Source organism: Numida meleagris, chromosome 6 (genome assembly GCF_002078875.1).
Source record: "Numida meleagris isolate 19003 breed g44 Domestic line chromosome 6, NumMel1.0, whole genome shotgun sequence".
NCBI classification, from domain to species: domain Eukaryota; kingdom Metazoa; phylum Chordata; class Aves; order Galliformes; family Numididae; genus Numida; species Numida meleagris.
Window position 1 is genome coordinate 1,032,565 of NC_034414.1, and position 18,708 is coordinate 1,051,272.

Below are 18,708 nucleotides of genomic sequence, written 5' to 3' on the forward strand. Positions count from 1 at the left end.
AAACAACTCAAGCCTGTTTCTAGGCCCTTCTATGTCATCCTTACTCACTGCTTGCTTGAAAAGACTCATACAAGCTATTCACAGACTATGTGAATCTAAGCTAAACTCTCTTGCTTGTGCCAGGAATGAAATTTCAGTGAAATTAAGAGGTAAAAAAAACATACATATACATGTCAAGTACCAAGAGAAATTGCATTCAGACTTGGATACCCTAGGCAGCATTGCAAAATGACGTTTTAGATTGTGGAATTCCTTGCTCTTCTTCCTGCCCAGGTTACCCTGTGATCGGGTAATTAGTGGAGTAGGGATCCTCAGAGGCCAACATCCCGGACAACATGCAACGTAGAAGAAAGACAAATCTTGTTGCCTTCAGGGAGAGCCCTGCTGCTGCTCAAGATGCTAAAGACATAAGTTTTAGACTTAGAGGATCTCATGCTTTTCCAGACGATGAAGTCCCAGCAGTGCAGGAAGAATCCTACATCTAAGGAGTGAATGGCAAAGAAAAGGTGAGAGGAAGGAAGGGCTGAAGGTCTACTCAGCTGTACATGTCTTAAGAAATTGCCAAGGTACTGCCTACAGAGGGCTTTTCAGACTTGTAGCATTACTTAGGATACTGTGATGGACAGGTAAAATGAGTGCCACATGAGGCATACGAAAAATGTTCCCCTGCAATTCCAAGGTAGCATGGTGTGTTTTCCCCACCTTCCCTCCCCTTCTCTTGTAGTTCAATTGTTCAAGCCAGGCGTTTTATTTTATTATTTTCACTTTATTTTATTTAACTTACATATATGTATATACATTTGCACACTGATTTACCAGCCAGGTAGCAGAAGAATGAGTTGTAAGGACTTATTTATTTTCAGTGGTAATAAGACGATTAGCGGCCATTTCCTCGTTTTTGCTCTTAGTCCACAATTACGTCGTTCCATTATTATAATGTACTTGAAGCAGATGTTGTGAAATAGCATTTCTTACTATGCTGAAATTTTTCAGTCTGCATTTAGAGTATGTAAGAGAATCTGCACTTGGGATTGTGAATCTCAACATTCCCAAATTTATAATCATTTCACCCACATATTTAAAATCGTATAAGGGAATACTATTTGCATATTTACAAATGGTTAAAAAACTAAGAGTTCTTTTATGCTTTAGAGGAAGAATGTGGATAGTTGGCTTATTGATGTGTATGGTAAACTTTTGGCTCCCAGGCCGAGACCTAATGGTGTTGGAGTGTTATGGTGTCTTTCGTAGACAAATTGACTTTGGGACCTCTTTTGATATCAATGAACAGATCTTGGCTATTTTGGAAATCCTTACAGTCATGAACATTACAATTTTAGATTAATGATGTGTCATTGTTCTTACATATGAAGTGGCTTACCAAAAAAATTACCGGGCAAGGAACTCTCTTCTACTGCTACCTGAGATGAGTTTCAAAGAGAACAGAAGTTATTGTTCTCAGTATGAGGGGCATACAGAATCTGGATTTTTTTCATTTATATCTTTATTGTCCCTATTCAAATAGAATTCATCTGCAATGTAACTAGTAGTTTAGTCAGTTGAGCGCTCAGCAGAAAAGTGGAATACCTGGGTTCATCTCCCTTCTCCATATTCTGAGATGTAAGCAGAGCAAACATCCACAGATAGTACTTCAATACAGGGTTGTGAGATGAATTGTATGCACATTCACACCACTCTCAGTCAGTCACCCACAATAGTACTGATGTGCTGATGTGTTGTGAGACACTCAGTGCAAAAGACAGGCTCTAGAAGTAAGTGCGTGAGGATGCCTCTTTAAATGTAGGCCTGACACAGATCACAGGGCAGTTTGGCAGCACAAAGTCCACAGCTATCTGCTGATAAAACAGATAGTGCGGGAGCAGGCTCAACGCAACGGCATCCTTTACATGGTGAGGGCAGCAAAATAGTCTTCTCGGGAATCTCTTTTGAGCTTATACGTGCGACTTGTGAAGTGGTGACTTTGTAATGCATTGTCTCTAGAAATGGAATGGTGTCTTACTATTTCTAATGGCTAAATACTGTTAAAATAATTTAGTATCAGTAGGCTCGGGAATGAGCGACTAGTTTACTTCAACGTCTCTCCGATCTAACAGTAAAACATAATATGGAAGAGGTTTATAAAAGGGACTGCAAGTTACAGCTACCTCGGTACCCCTACTGGTAGTTACAGATACCTCTTCACACCACAAATGCCAGACTTGTTCAGCCAGGATATCCTCCAAAGTTTTATGACCTTGCAAGAAGCAAACATCAACATAGAAAAGAAGGCTACAGAGAAAATGATTGTCAGAGCTGTGGAAGAGTGCTCTGCTTGACTGTAGAGTGAAGAATTATGTCAGTAGGAATTAGACATCTCAATACTTACAGATGATGAGCATCAAAGAGGAAATTGACATAACTTGCAAACAATGATCAATTTCAGCAGGAGCTTCCTTATTCCCAGCTCCGTGAATGCAAGAACCTGTAAAGAAAGTCATTTTTTGTTTTATCTCTTCCAGGAAATTTGCTTTTACTTTCAAATAGAAAAAACACGAAAAAATTCAAACATGCTTCCAATAATTATGGAACCTCTAAAAATCTGGACTGCATTTGCTTAAGCACAAAACCACGTTATCCCTCCCTCGTGATCGATATTTGAGTAAAATTTGAGTAAGAGAGTAAAATATTGAGTAAGAGAGTAGCAAGCAAGCTTTTCTTATTTAGAAAAGGGAAAAATGGAACTAGAAAGGACAACATTCTTCACAGGAAAAATCCGAATAAACAAACACACCAAACCAACTGTCATGGACAAGCAGCCTTTGGGGGAGCAGGCAGGAATTAGCTATTGCATTGGCAAAGCATTTAAGCTACCTTAAAGGATTCTCTTTGAGTCAGTAGGTAGAGCTTCTTAGAGCGACAAGCTCCATGGTTCGGGTGAGATGTATTTCCTTAGAATTCTTTCCTATCCTGGTTCATCACCACCATTAACCTTTGTGAGGGGAGGCACCTCACTTGACCTCTACCCTTTCAGACCCTAAATATCAGAGGAAACAACCATTCACTTGATATTTGTACAGATAAGAATACAGCTTTATTCTCCTTTGACATTTTCATACAGTTACATTACGGTTGTTCAGATAAATGTCAAATGAAAGGTTTCCAAATCTGACATTTTTTAATAGTATGCCTAAAAATGTTGCGGTCAAATGAAAGACTGTGATTCATGTGGCACTTAGAATGGTCTACCTGTCCTCTGCACACAATACGAAGGCTAATTCCAGTTAGGCAGAGATCAGGATGGTAGTACCCAACCGAGAAGGAGAACAGGAGAGCTCTTCCTGGAATTACTCAAGTTGAAGCAAACCCCACCATTCTCAAGAAACAGCTTAAGTCTCAGTATCAAAGAGGTGAATAACTGTTATAACTCTGTAAGACTCCTGTACTCTTTGAACACTTCATTTTGGATATTTCATACATAGAGGTCTCGTGTTCAATACCGACTTGCTTGTAGATACTTAATGTTACATGGGATGTTGATTTAGCAGAGTAGCATAGCAAGATATTGAAATCACAATACGTGTGCAAGCCACACTTAACAGAATACAAGATTTGCATTATTCAGTTGAACCGCAGTACAAGTTTGATTCTCGTTTGTGGTTTTTATATTACGCTTACTATCAAGATGCTGGACATCCCCAGTTGCCATAAGGATTACATAGTTTGAAACCAGCTCAAGAAGACTAACACAAGAGGGCTTGTGAAAGTGCATCTGACGGCATGCTGTTAGCGTTCAAGTACGTTTAGGTGTGCCAAAGGTGATATCTACAGTCAGTCCTTAGAGCTGCAACAATATCTTAAAATAGTCAAGAAACCTTTTACTTCTTCACCAATTACCCGTAGCTTGCACATCTTTTCGAAGCCATTAAGAACATCATCAAATGAAGCCTGTTGTGGGCCGTAATTTAATAAGGCAGAAAAGAGATTCTCCATCTTCATCACTCTTCAGGTCTTTATTTTTTTAACTCTGTGAGGAATCCTATTGTTTTTAATAATAACAAGAAAATGTGCATATTTGCGATGGGAGAGCTTCCTTTCTGCTATTTAACATACAAATTTTAGTCCAAAGGTGCAGTTAATACTGTGAGCTCTAGCTCTATTTTTTCAGCAGCAATGTGTATTTCTTTGTGAGGCTTTGTTGCGTCGAACCTCAGCTTTTTTTTTCCAGAAATATACAAAGATAGTTATTTCAGTTGTTCTTGGGACATTTTTATTCAATCATACATACCACGTTTTCCTGGCAGCGTACTCTGCAATATCACACTGAGATTCAGTCACTGAACATGAAATATCATTCTCTCCACGGAACAATTATTGAAGTCCACTTTAATAAGCTACTTTTTGTTTTCACTTAGTTCTACATGTATCTTAAAAGTTGAGGATTTGAGGGAGGAAGCAAAAAGCGTATTATTTCACGCTATTTACCTCGTAATCTATGATAATCTATTTTAGCATCACAGACAAAAAAGTGGAAAATAACCTGTCAGAATTCTAGTTGAAAGCATTCTAGGTGGAGGTCCTGATCACTATGGCACTTCAAGAATAGAATATAACCAGCTTTGCTAAAATAAATGGAGAGTTCTGAACTAGATAGAAGAATTTGTCCAAGGTTTGTTAGACACAGGAATTCTGCGGAAAAGACACAACTTGAACTCAGAGTCAGATTAGAGTTAACCATTTTACTGTTGTTCTATGAGAACGCACATAGGACTTCCCTAAGGACATTATTATAAAATCAAAACTGATCTTAAAATATTAGGCCTGATTTTCTTAAAAAAAATATATATATATATGACTTAAACTGTGCTAGATGAAAGATACATGTTACTGAAGAAGGAATTAAACTCATTACTCTTAAATGGACTTATATAATGTAGCGATTGGAAGGATCAACACGATGGAAAAGCTGTTAGAAAAGAGGTGGAAGTACCGGCACAATAGCAAGGTGCTACAAGGGATCGCTCACCCAGATCAGAAGATTCTGGGTTCGCAGGAAGAGGCTTCCACCAAGAAGTAATCTCCAGAAAAAGATCCTTCCTCAGAGGCAGTCAGCCCTTAAATGAGGCCTTCCCATCACACAGGTGAATTGCCTTCACCTGTGCTCCCAGGGCTGACTGGGTCTTTCCTCCAGGTGCTCAATCAGTGGTTCAGGCCGTGACTCAGCAGTTCCCATAGATATACCTTTGAAATCTTGTTTCATTCTGTTGTCACGGGGGAAAAAAAAAAATCGTGATTTCATCTCAGGGTCAGATTTTCAGTTTCGTTTTACCACTGTTGGTGTGAAAAGCTATTACATGAAAACAGACATGCTCAAACTTCATGAAAACCACTTTAATTTTACTAATCATAATAAAGACGGCTGTTCTTTTTGTCACACAATTAAATAAATATCAGAACTCGTAACTCCTGCTGGAGGTTTGGTACCTTCTGTTGGTGCTAATCATGATATTTTTTATTATTTCTTTAAGTTAACAACCATTCCCTTGGAAGATGCTGCACATCGATGACTTCGCGATGCACCAGTCAGCTGTTCGGCTGGATACCCCGCCTGGACTCTTCAGGAATTTTTGGAGGGTTTTTTTTATTTCTGAATCACATCAAAAGGTAATTATTGGCAATGAAAATTCATTTATTTTATACATATCTACCAAAATTTCTGTGAGATGACAGATACAACTGACAAGTTTCATAGATGGTTTATGTAGATTCAGATTGAATATATACTTGCACAATTGACTGGCTTAACTTGTGGGCAGTTAAACAGGACTAACGTGTTAGATATCTCCTTCTTTGTCTTTTTAGCTTTATCTCCTTTTTTAATTATGTATTTATAAGCTTTCAAAATGTTATGGAATAACATGCAAAATAACCTAGAAAGGGGAAAAATATTGCCCATTCTATCAAAATTAGTAGGAAAAAAGATAAAAAGAAAGAATAAGAGGTATTAGAGTATGAGTTTTACTTAATGGAACTGTTCAAAGGTATTCCACAAAGCCTTAAAAATAATTATGTTATAAGCCATCAGCAACATATGAATTTATTCATTACTGATCTCCATGCAAATAAGCACTTTAAGAGGGATAGGAACAAAATAGCCAGTTCTTCTTCAAAAACATGTGCTTTCAATGAGGCTAAGAGATTTTTAAATATACATATCTATATACATATATATATATGTATGTGTGTGTATATATATATGTATATCTATCTAAAAACATCCATTATAAACATCAGAGGACCCAGCCAGAAAGGAACAGCCATTACTGCCCTTGGAGTTGTTATTCTGTGTCTGGACCAGGTTTGCCTTCTCACCATGAGAAGGAAATTCACATCTGTTTAAATTTTTGCAGTAATTTATAATTTCAACCACTAAAATTAGAAACAGATTTTGGTTAAATTAAAAGGTGATGTAAAAAAGAAAAAAATCCTTCATGATAATGTTTTCCATAAGGTGGGGGAGGTGTAAGAGAATAAAAAGATTATAAATCACAAGCCAGAGAATCAAGAAACCCAAATAATAAAATAAGTAGGGAGATAAACACGATTTCATCCTTACATGTTAAGATCTGACAGAAGTTGCACGGTCACAATTTTTACTTCTGCCGTTTATGCCTGTATTGGAGAATCTGAGAAAATGCAATGTGATTTTCTAGTCTGGTCTCCATTTTGAATTCGTTTGACTTTGGATCTTATTCTACTGTTTTGGTAGTTGTTTTTGCCTTTAATGGGAGAATAAAGAATCACAGACTGTACGTTTATACCTAGTATATAAAATCATCGCGTCAGTAGATGAGCAAACTACCGGCACGTAAGAACACCCAAAAAGACAATCAGAATGGAGAAAGTTCTTTGAAATAGGTAACTGGGTTGACTAGATCTGGAAAAAGAAAGACCAGATAGATGAGTGGATAGTGAGGTGGATTGAGAACAGACTGATCTCCAGAGGAGCCTTCCCACATCTACAATTCTGTAATTCGGATCAGTGATGGTAGAAATTGGGCTGTTTTTACACAAGGTATAAATACCGTATTAGCTTTGGGTTTTTTTGCATTAATTTAATAAAACAATACCTTATTAGGTAAATATATGAGTTTGCATCACTTAAAAAGGGCTAATTTATATACAACTTACATAGAAAAGGAGGACCGTCCATGTCCTTACAATAATTCACTCCAAAAGGACAAGCTGGATAAAGGGCAATCTATATAGCGTGTTGTTCACTTCAAGGCTATGCTCCGATAGTAACGCCTCCTGTTTATTTCCATGGGATCTACAACAGATGCAAAGAGCACAACTACACTGTTCGATAGAGCAAATTCTCAGCTGCTCTTCTTCAACATAGTCACTGCCACGGGCTATGCATTTCTACCAGTGATGAACAAGAGCCTGCATGCCATGCTTGTGAAAATCTGCACTAGCGGAGGTGACCGAGTGTCACAGTCACCTCTGCTGAAGCGCACCGTCCACTGCCTCGCTGTGCTCACATCCGCTGTTTGGTATCCACAAATGCTCAGCATGGAGGAATTCATTTACGTGCTTCATATGCCTTTTTTTCAGAGGGCCCCTCTGCTGCCATTTGTCTCACGACAACAAAATTTAATGGATTATTGGTGGGAAAGATCAACCTCTACCACCATACCATCGGCATCCACCTCTGATGTTGCGGGCCAACATGATAAAACAGGAGGCATTACTCTTAGAGCAGCTCTCGTAGAATAATAATATCTGTTATTTATCTTATTACTTGGAAGGGGCTAGATGCAGCCAGCATATTGTCAGGAGACGATATCGTCACACAAGTTAAAAGAGCATTTGACAGCTCGTCTGTTTTCCCTTGGATCCTTTACACTGATAGAGCTTGAAAGTCATAATCTGTGAAGTACCCTCAGAACTACAGGAATAACTTTGTGGAACCCTCAAAGTAGCAACTAATTGTTTCATCTTTCCTTTCTTTCGAGGTCTTCTACTCAGGTGATAGAACTCAAAGAGTTCAAATTTAGGAATACAGGAGCAATAGTAACCTAAAACTAAAGGGAGGAAAAAAGATTAGATAACAATGGAAAGTATAGGTTTAGGAAATCCTATATTTTTTTTTAACTGTAATGATGTGAATCTTGAGGAATCAGAAGAATTAAAGTCATAGTTCTTTTTGACCTCGTAGAAATTAGAATCAAATAATCTGTTGCGACTCCAGAACTTTTAAAGCTGCCTTTTTTTTCCGGAATGAAATGTTGTGAATATACCATATGGAGGCTGCATTTAATGGAAGCAGAGATCGAGTCCTAATTGCACCTGTTGCAAATAAATATGGGCAATTAAAAGAACTTTTTTTGCATACTGTCATCTAGATATCGGATTTCTATTCCACATTTCTTTAATTGCAATTTATAAAACAAAGAGAGCCAGAAGACTCTTTTTACTTTCTCATGCTAATATTAAATAGAATTATTAATTAAAGGGAGCATTTCTGATGTATTTCCAAGTGTGTTTAAAAAAAACTGTTTGAAATAAATGCTGAAATAATTAAAATTATATTAACAAAGCTCTTATAGCCTTCATATTAATCTTACTTGAGAAAAAAAAATATTATTTTCTTATTTATTTACAAACAAACAGTTTTGTGTGTGTATTGAAACAAAGTTTACGTACAATACTAGTGTGTCTGAAATTCACCAGCACTGATTTCAGCTTTTAGGAACCAAAGGAAAACATTGGTTTCATTAGGCAAGTAGAAGGGACAAAGAGCATGTTCTGCTTCAGAAATTTTCTAAATGTATTTGTTTTAATTTATAGCAGAAAGTTAGCATTGTCAAATTTCTTTGTGACAGATTTTCAGAATATAAAATTTTGGAACAAAGACAGTATTTTTTTTTTTATTGGAATGGAAAAGCTCTTTATTGAATAATTTCCTTATTAGATTCCTGACTTTTTCACCTGCTCCAAAAACTGCATAGTCAAGTGCAGATAAACTTAAAGGTAAGTAAGTGCCAGGGATTGAGAGCGCAGTCTATCCATTTGTTTTAAACTAGGATAATAAATAGTTATTGATCAGGACAGTGAGCACTTAGGTACTTATTCTAAATTTCATATTTTCACCAACGAGTGCACAAAACGCCTTTACGAAGATAGGAACAAACAGCAGAATGTGTTTATTTCCTTTCAGATTTCCTGCGAACCACAACACAGTGGGGATCTTGTGAATTTCAAGCCCTGCGAGTTTAAATGCTTCCAGGAGTTGATGTCACTAACCAGTGGTTTTAGGCTTGACCGTCTAAATTCTCACTTATGCCACAGACAGGTAAGCGCCTTTTGCTTAATTTTGCATGAAACTATTGTTTTCAAGCCGAAGCATATGGTGGGAGGAAGAGGAGGAGCTACTTTCCAAGTTAATTACGGAGGCACAGCTCCTCACTTTTATGAGCAGCAGTAGAGGGGAGAAGAGCAAAAATGACTTTTCTCTGATGACTGAAGAAATATTTATGATACGCCGTTCTCAGAGAGAAGGAGATGACTGGAATATCACACTGTTGCTCTGAGTTTCTTGAGTCTAATTACTTTTTGTTCTTCCTGATTCTGTACGCATCTGATATCGTAGAAGCATAACTCATGTTTCAAATTCTTTGTTAATGAAGTCATCTCGTGTCAAGCGGCCGAGGTCTTCATGCTGCCAAAATCAGTTTCTAACTATCTCTTAATCAAGATCCTTAAGTTTCTACAGTAGACTCTTGAAAACGATACAAAAACATATAACTGAATTTTAAGGTCGGGGCTCATAGCCTCTGTTTCAAGGAAGTTGGCCATGCAACAGTGACACTATACTCTGAAATCTGTTTTCTTTTACATTGTATTGTGCTTAGCCTTATAGCGTATAGATTTTGATGTGATCTTAAGGAATGCATTTATGATATTTTCACCCATATGTTGAAGTAACGTGTTTAATAGTTAGATATTCTGACAATGAATTGGTCTAAATGTATTTTTAATGAGTCAAGGTGATTTCTTGCTGTGCAAATGTGCAGAGACTTGTAAAACTGCAGTTCTCCTTCCACTCGTTGAAGACAATAGTGTCTGTCAATGCATCATTGTCCTATTTGCTGGGGAGACTGACCTAGTGAGCTACGTGTAAGGACACCGCTGCCAATAAAAAGGGCAGTAGTACCGTTTTCAGAAATTGCATTATTTCAGTGTTTGAATTGTTACAGTTTCATTGTGATAAACTTCTATGATCTTCTTTGAATTACAGCTTTTGGTTTTTTAATTAATTTATTAATTAACTTGCTCTTCCTTGCTAGTTTGAATGGCTGCCATTTAGAATGCGATCACCAGCAGCGAGGAGGGTGCAACGTCTGGGGTTTCACCATGCTGTGAATAGTTTCTTGTGGTTTGAAAGATGTTACGTGCTTCTTTTCAAGAAAACTTCACTCTCAACTTGAAGATGCTTCGAAAAGACAGGATCATTTGCCTGACAGGTTTGATTCTGTTTTTTTTTTTTCTGTTTTGGAGAAAAGTGGGGCAAGGATAGAAAAAGAACAAGAAAGGTTCTCTTTCTTACAGTCATGTTGTGTTATCCTGTATTTTTAGAAAAACAAACCCAGAAAGCAAGCTGAAAATGTATGTGAAAAGCAGCTTCTGACATACAGAAATATCACAAAAAAATGACAGGAAAAAAACTCTCTCAGAATATATTGTAATCTTTATCCAAAAGCATCTGAATCTTTTTGGTTCCACAACTTTGGACATTTCAGTTTTTGATTGTGTCATTCAGGCTATGTCTTATATATTACATACTTCAGATCATACTAGAATAAGGTGATGACAAAAAAGGAATGATTTTTGTGTATTCCTAAATTATGCTGACTATATCCATTTTTAAATTTAGCTTTATCTAAATTGATTACTTATTTTTTTTACGTATTATTACTATGATTGTTACTGTCTGGGGTTTGGCTTCTGTTCTCCTTTTAGGTTTTAGCCACGGTAACAGGTAGATGCTTTTATCTGGATCACAGACCTACTGCAAATTTATTTTGTAATTGGAGAGGTGCAGTCTGTTTCACAGTAAGTAAATTCTATTCGTTTCTTATTGTCTTCTTAATTTGCAGTCTATACTATTTGTGAGATGATTACTCGTCCCTAATTTTAGCAAAGCCCTAAAGTACAAAGCTGACTAATTTGACATAAGGCAATAGAACAAGTTCAGAGTTGTGTAAAATCTTATTCGGAGTACAAGTATAATATAGGCAGAAAATGTCAAGGAAAGGTGTACCTGGATCAACGGGCATTTGAATTAACGTTGTTAATAAATATTACATAGAAAAGACAGGTCTGAGAGAATCTTCAAAAATATTTTCGTTTTATTTCTTATTTGTTACAAAACTGTCTCCATAAAATAATGATCAAGATGAAACTGGACTCCAAGAAGTTGTTCACACGGTTAAAATTGCAAGAGTATTTTTTGAATTATTGGCACTTAGTTTTTTCCAGTTGGGACTTCTTGTGGAAATATACATACTTTTTAAAGGTCTAAGGCCAACGTGGTAGCTGGGTAATAACAAATACCAATCTCAATGCGCATATTCTTGACAAAGATGAGGGAACTGTTTTAAAAGTATGTAATGTCAGTGAATGGACCTTACAGTTCTGAAGAAAACAGCAGTGCCATCTTTTGTTAGAACAGACCAACTGCAACTTACTTTCAAATATCAATATTTAGATCCGTTCTGATTTGTACTTAGTATTTTACATCAGGAGGTTGTTTACTGATAAGAAGGCAGCATCTGTCTTAGCAAGGAAGTAATCGCAAGAAAGGATATTCACCTTATTTTGTGAATATTTGTTGAGGAAGACGAGATTTCAAGTATGAACACAGTTAGTTACCGGCAGCAGCCAGGACCTATTTAGCACATACATTCTGTTAGACTGCTATACTTCTGTGAACGAAAGTACTTCAGGAGAAGTCCGTCAGAAAATACCCCTTCTTTTTTTTTTTTTAAATCATAAAGACAGTGCATTCAAGTTTGATTCATTAACTGTAGCTGATGTTTTAAGAGGGAATTAAAAAAAAAAAAAAAAGTACCTACCTGCAACCTATAGTGCTGCTGAATCCCAGTTGATTTTCTGACAAGAGAGATCAAACATCAGATGGTCAGAAGGTCTTAGTTCTCTGTTTTGTTGCTTAGGGAAGATATGGTGAAATCAAAAACGGCAGGTAAGGTACATGAAAATGCAGAAACTTTTATGTCCCGAATCTTACTCACTGCGTATTATGGCAGTTTAACAAGGATTGGTGCTTCATGATCAAAGGAGTTTGTAAGAAGTATTTTAGTGAACTTTCACAGTGCCTTTCAAAACTGGGAGTATTGCAGTTTTAAGTAAGTGGTTATCAGTTTTCCATTTTTCCAAGTATTGAGACATACCAGATCCATGCCTACATTTTTTTTGTATGCATAATCTGCTCGTGTATACCTATTACTTCGTATTTTAGTTGTTTTTTGACACTTTTATGACTGGCCAAATCAGAACTCTTAAATCTGCATATGTGACTGTCAGTCTCTTGCTGAAGATCTACAATAGATTATCTACGGCCACTGTAGTTTGATGCCAGTACCTCAAAAGGAGTTTAAAAAATAAAAATGAATGAGAATAGTTGTAGATTTACAGCATGTAATAAATAGGCTTTTATAATATTCACCGCATTCTTTCTTCTTTCTTTTCACCCATTCATCTTTCCCACTATAGATTTCTATTTGGAAGTTCAAGATGGTGGAAGATGCTTATGGCAGAGGGAAAATGGTAAAGATGGCAGATGAATCCTCAGCAGTCTGAGTGCTATACTTGAGTCATTCTTGGACCTCACTATCCCCTCTTACGAAAACATCTGATTTGGGATATCAAAAAGGTATGTAGACCTGCCACCACTCATCCTAAACTGCAGCAGGGAGTGTGAAAACTGAATTTTCCTCTACAGCTCTGGCAGTAAGACCTCTTTATATTCCCCATGCAGAGGAACCGTACTCTGAACAGTAGTCATATCTGGAACGGCAACCATTACATTCTTAATGTGTCCAACCCCTGAAGTCATAGTGCCTTTTTTTCAGGGAATATCCAAACATATACTATAAGTAAGTGACACTTCGCTTTACAACCAAAATTTTCTAAACCGCTCTCAGTACTTTAATACAAGATGAATTTTCATTTGGCTTTTCTAAATTTAGATTCTGGCTTCCAGTGCTTGATGAAACACTGGGGAATCTGATTTATTTAATTCTTAAGTTTTCAAATGGTTCATTTCCTTTAAAAAAAAGGATTGTATTTATATTTTACATGTATGGAAAACGAACTGGCTTGTATAAGACAAGTAACAAACACTATTAGATCTTTAGTCTTTTTAGCTGTCAAGAACACAAATTTAGGAATATTTTAGAAACTTGCTTTAGGAGCCTTGGAAAGTGCCTTGCAAGTGTCAAACAGCTCATCTTATAAAAAAATAAATTGGGAAAGAAGTCTATTCAGATTTAAGAAAAAGACACAGCTGCCTTCTAGTTACAGGGAGCTGTGTTGTGACTTCCGCAAGCCTGAAGCTAGACAGCTGAATTTAGAGTATGGTCCAACTGCGCTAAGCTCTGCTTCCTCCACCGCGTTATCATTATCAATAGCGGTGTTGGCAAGTTTCTGAATAAGAAGCAGCATTATTATTTGACCTCACTTGTACGTTCAGATCTGCGGGGCCTGAATCAGGTGGGCCGGAACTTAGAGACCTGCAACTTCCCATTACTTATCTATGGAATAGTGTCCAGACCTCTGCCTTGCCGTGAAGACTATCCTAAAGTCTGTGAGGTATAAAATAAGAAATCTCACAATCCTCAGTTATACCATTCACATTTCTTTCCAAATCCAAAAAAAAAAACCTGGAGAATAAAAAAGTCTCTCTATATGATCTACTTTGACCAAAAGAATTATCATCTAAATATATTATTTATACATATAAGAATGTATTATATAAAATATAATTTGAAGGTAAATACATTATAATATGACTATGAATACATTAATATCTACAATTAAGGAGCTAATAGTGCAATTTTTATTCTAATTTATTTTTCTAACAGGCTTGTATGGTAATGTCTATATCGCAGTTCCAAAAAAAAAAAAACAACCTGCAAACATCTCATTTAGCTTTACCAATAAAAACTATTTACTCAGAGAACAAAATGTTAATGAGCACACCTCAGTTAATCTCTGTTTATTTTGCTGATACAAACTGTTAACAAGGCTTCACGTGAAAACTGAGCGGTTTTGTCCTAGGTTTCTCACTTACATGGATACGTAAGCCCTGAATTTTGAAAGACACGTTTTGAATTTCTTTTTAATGGTTTACATTTTGAAGGCCTTATTTATGTAACCTGTCTTAGAGGTTCCGTTGTTTTTTTTTTATGCAACAAAATTGAAGTTTCAGTATCTAGCTCTTGTATATTAAAGTAAATTTAATGTATTTTTTCTTTAAAAAGCATGCTTGTGGAAATCTGAATGTGGTAAGCAGCTTATAGGCAATGCAAAAAATCCACCATAACAACACAGATATAAGCAATACAAATCACTCAATCAATTCTCACATTACGTTTCTTTCAAAGAAAGGGATTTTCAAACTATTCCCTTATACACTACAGAATGGCAGAGACCTACCTGCTGCGGTAAGTGAAATTGCTCGGCATATCCTAGAGCGCTCTAGTTCACTCATGATCCTGCAGTTACCTTACTAAGTTCTGCTTCCCAAATAATTAGGTGATATCTACTTACATGCAGTAGACTAACCTCTGTCTCACGCATTCATGCCTCATTTCCTCATTTAATGCTCTTTTCAGTCTTGTTATTTATTTTCTTTAATATTACATTTCCATTTCCAGCTCTACAGCCAGATGAGTCACACTCATTGCCATCCAGAACGGCACTCTCCGAGGCCTGTGAAACAATAAGGTAATTTATAAAAACTTTTCCACTCCAGTTATGTACAGTCAGAGAGGCTAACCTTTATTTTAGTGGCACCCAAATTAGGACAAAGTTCCGTTCAGAAAAGATTATTCTGAATAAAATACAGAGAAATATCATGCATTTTTGTATCATTTTCAGAAAAAAAATAACCCACGCATCGTAACCACAACATACCAAGACAACGGTGTGAGACTCAGTGGTTCACGTTCCATTTTTTTCCCACTCAAAAACACAGAAAATAAAAATAGACTGAAATTTCAGTGCATTTTTCTTTTTTGCTATAGAAAAGCAAAGATGAAGTTCTAAGAAGTTCCCATATTAAATATAGAATGACTGAGTTATTTTCCTCACAGCAGAAGACTAATTTCTCATTTCAAAATATTGTTTCCTCTGTGTTGTATATTGGTCCCTGTTTAGCCATCATTATCCGCCTACAGTCATTAAATTTTGTAATTAGAACTTGGGATAAGAAAGTAATCATTATTTTCCTGAAGGTGATGTTGACAAAGAAGCAATATAATGCCTGTGAGATAAGAGAGGTAGTCCCTTCTATACAGGACAACCATCCCATGTTTAGATGTTGTACCAAAGGACATGCTTTAGTGGGGAAATATTGTTGGTATGCGGACGGTTGGACTGAATGACCTCAGAGGTCTTTTCCACCTTGGTGATTCTGTGGTTTGATGATTCTAATACAGAGCAGATATAGCGCTAGCAAAAAAATAAGGATTTCCGGAACCAAAACAGAGACGAATCTACATAGGATGCTCCAGAAGTAATGCTTTATATTCATTTCTGTGGAAACTACATAACAAAGAGCAAAATAACACTGTCAAACAGAGCAAATTCTCAGCTACCATCTATCTCACAACAACAAAAATTAATGGAATATTGGTGGGAAGGTTCAACCCCTACTGCCATACCAGCAACGTCCATCTTAGACATCATGGGCCAACATAATAAAATAGGAGGCATTACTTTTGGATCCCCTCATATTTACCTGTAACATAGAGGAAAAATCTCACGGTCACCCAGCAACGAAACAGTCATTGTTTCAGTGATACCAATAGTAATTTGACCCTTGAAAGTACAGTACTTTTTTTCTTTCCCCCTCTGTCATTGTAGCCACAGGTCTCCGTTTAGGGACTATGACAGGAATACACAGTGTGAGGAGGTGGAAGAAATTGCTGTCTTACTTTTCCCGAAGATAAATTATTCAGTTGACTGCCCTGGAATTACATCAATACGTGCAACACTACATACTGCTTAAGTGTGCTTGCATCACCCAATTGTTCTGCAAGACTTAAGGTAATTTCTGGATGCTTACCTCTTTTAATAGTCCATAAAAATCACCTCCTCAAGAAATTCAGTTATATCTTCACTGAAGTAGAAGTCAGAATACGACGCTGCTATATTTATTTCTCCAGGTCTCTAAAGCATGAGATGTCTACAGTTGTTGATGCAGATACTTAGGGAACATTCCCATAGGAAGAAAGATAGCTTGCTAGGAAGAGAAAAAATAAATAATAATAGCGTGCACACAGAATACGAAGTCTAATCTTCTCTAGCTTGTGAATACACCTAATTTGGTTTAAGGATGACAAACTCTGCTGAAATGAAGAACACATTCTATGATAGAGAAGCTGGAAATGCAATTAAGAATCTAGACTCCCACATCTCATGTAAAGCACAGAACATACGTAAAATTAGAGTACTTTGCCCGAGCAAGAAGTCAACCGACACAAAATAACAAATAGATTTGCATTCTGGAGTTAATATTACTCTGAAGAATGTGGTATTTCAATTTAAGGATGTTTCCTTTAAGATTAAATGTTATTTAGTACGCTGAAATATTCTATTTAGGTTTTCACTAAGTAAAAAACCACAATTATTATTTTAATACCATTGAAATACTATTAAAATCACAGCATAATAGTTCATACTTACAGAAGAATGTGAAAAGGAGCGTGTATTTTAGAACACCTTAAAAAAAATCTACCATTTTTTTCCATTCTTATAAGTTTTGCCACAGTGCTTATATAAAGAAATTTCATGGAAGTAGATTTTCATAATTGAATACTTCTGAAGACTGTGAAATGATGCAGATCTGCATAAAAGTCACATACGCGATTTTTAATCTTCCCATACACTAAAATGTCATATTTCTGTAATCTATAAGAAACACAATTGTCTTTGGCTGTACAATAACAGTGTTAGGAGATTTCTTTATAACAGTACAGTACATTCTGTAATTTTCCCTAGAGCTGAAAACTGTTTAAAATGAACATGAGTCAGTCAGTACTTTTGAGAATAATGTTGCAAAGTTCTAAGTGTCGGTTACCATTTCCATGAACGCTGCCTTTTGGAGGCAGTACAGCAAGTGTCAGAAGTGTTATGTAATCTAGTTTGTCAGAGTATCTGAAAGCAAAGTGATATTTTCAAAGACTTTGCTGTACCTATCCTTGCTAACTTAGGGAAGAAACTGACTGAGGCTGATAAATGAAACACATGAAATTGATGATGTCTTTCTTTCAGAATGATTTAACTATAGGCCAAGACAAAGGTCACCGGCGCTTTTTGATGCTGAAGTATTTCATATTAATTATTAGTTATTTAAATTCAGTCACAAGCCAGTTAATTGGAGTAGTGCTAACACTAAATGGTTTGATTTTGAGCACTCTGATAACAGCATAGATCTCTTCTCAGTTTTAAAACGGTTGCTCAGCTCTCCCACCTTCTTATCTTATTGTAGGAGCCCACACTATTACAATTGTGCCGATTTTCAACAACAACAAAACGTTAACTTATGTTTCCTTAAAGTTGTTTTTCTTAAATATTAGAGTTGGAGTACCAATTTCTGGACTGTGGGGAAAAAACAATCTTTGACTAAAACTTCAACAAACGTACGATTCAACTATTCAAAAACTGATATTGATGGAGCTGAAATATTAGTTGCTTGGGATATTTCTTAATTATTCTTCCTCCTCTTTTAAGTTATCAGAAATAAAAAGGAGTATATCATAAAAAAAAAAAAAAAGATGACTCCAAACTATTTTAGAAATATAATTGGGAATTTTTGAAGCACCGGGAAGTGGAAAGCTATTCTATTTCACTTACCGATAGTACTTCATGTTAACTCACTATTCCTAGCATGGTGTAACTCATTAGTTACTAATTTATTGAACTCCATTTTTTCTGTCGTGAGCACCATGTTTGAGTGCCATTTTCGAAGGAAAGGTTGTACCTGACATTTGGAATAAATACCTTTCAAATGTTGTTCTCCATTGAATAGGAAGCCCTCTTTGTGAAACTGCATCCTTCTAGGAGTCAGTATGACTGCTTTGGGAGTTTAATTACTATCAGAAGCAAGAGAGAATAGAACGTGGCACCAAAAGAATTAAATAAATCCGAATGCAACGCAAATAATTTACTTCTCTCTGCAAATAATACTTACTTACCCTTCCTGGAGAAGCATTATTCTTACTGATGATATCATCATTAATGTTTATTTCAGTTCAGGTTTCATTTGTGCAGGTTGTCTTGGGGTAGATGCCGTCTCAGATTTCTGATGGTTTTGTTCATTTCTGTCAACATTAACTGGAGAGGAGAGAAAAATCATGCATTAATCTTTCCAAAATTGTCATGTTTCAAAAGAGCGCAATC

At 36.3% G+C, this 18,708-nt stretch overlaps 1 long non-coding RNA gene across 4 annotated transcripts in view; it reads left to right on the top strand.

Moving 5' to 3' along the window:
- LOC110400882 overlaps nucleotides 1–18,708 on the top strand; it is a 233,778-nt gene that overhangs the window by 159,048 nt on the left and 56,022 nt on the right. For all 4 annotated transcript variants that reach the window (XR_002440121.1, XR_002440122.1, XR_002440119.1 and 1 more), the window contains 7 exons: nucleotides 5,526–5,661; nucleotides 9,221–9,355; nucleotides 10,350–10,526; nucleotides 11,023–11,115; nucleotides 12,796–12,955; nucleotides 14,961–15,030; nucleotides 16,171–16,353. This is a non-coding gene — a long non-coding RNA (uncharacterized LOC110400882). The remainder of the gene's footprint in view (nucleotides 1–5,525; nucleotides 5,662–9,220; nucleotides 9,356–10,349; nucleotides 10,527–11,022; nucleotides 11,116–12,795; nucleotides 12,956–14,960; nucleotides 15,031–16,170; nucleotides 16,354–18,708) is intronic.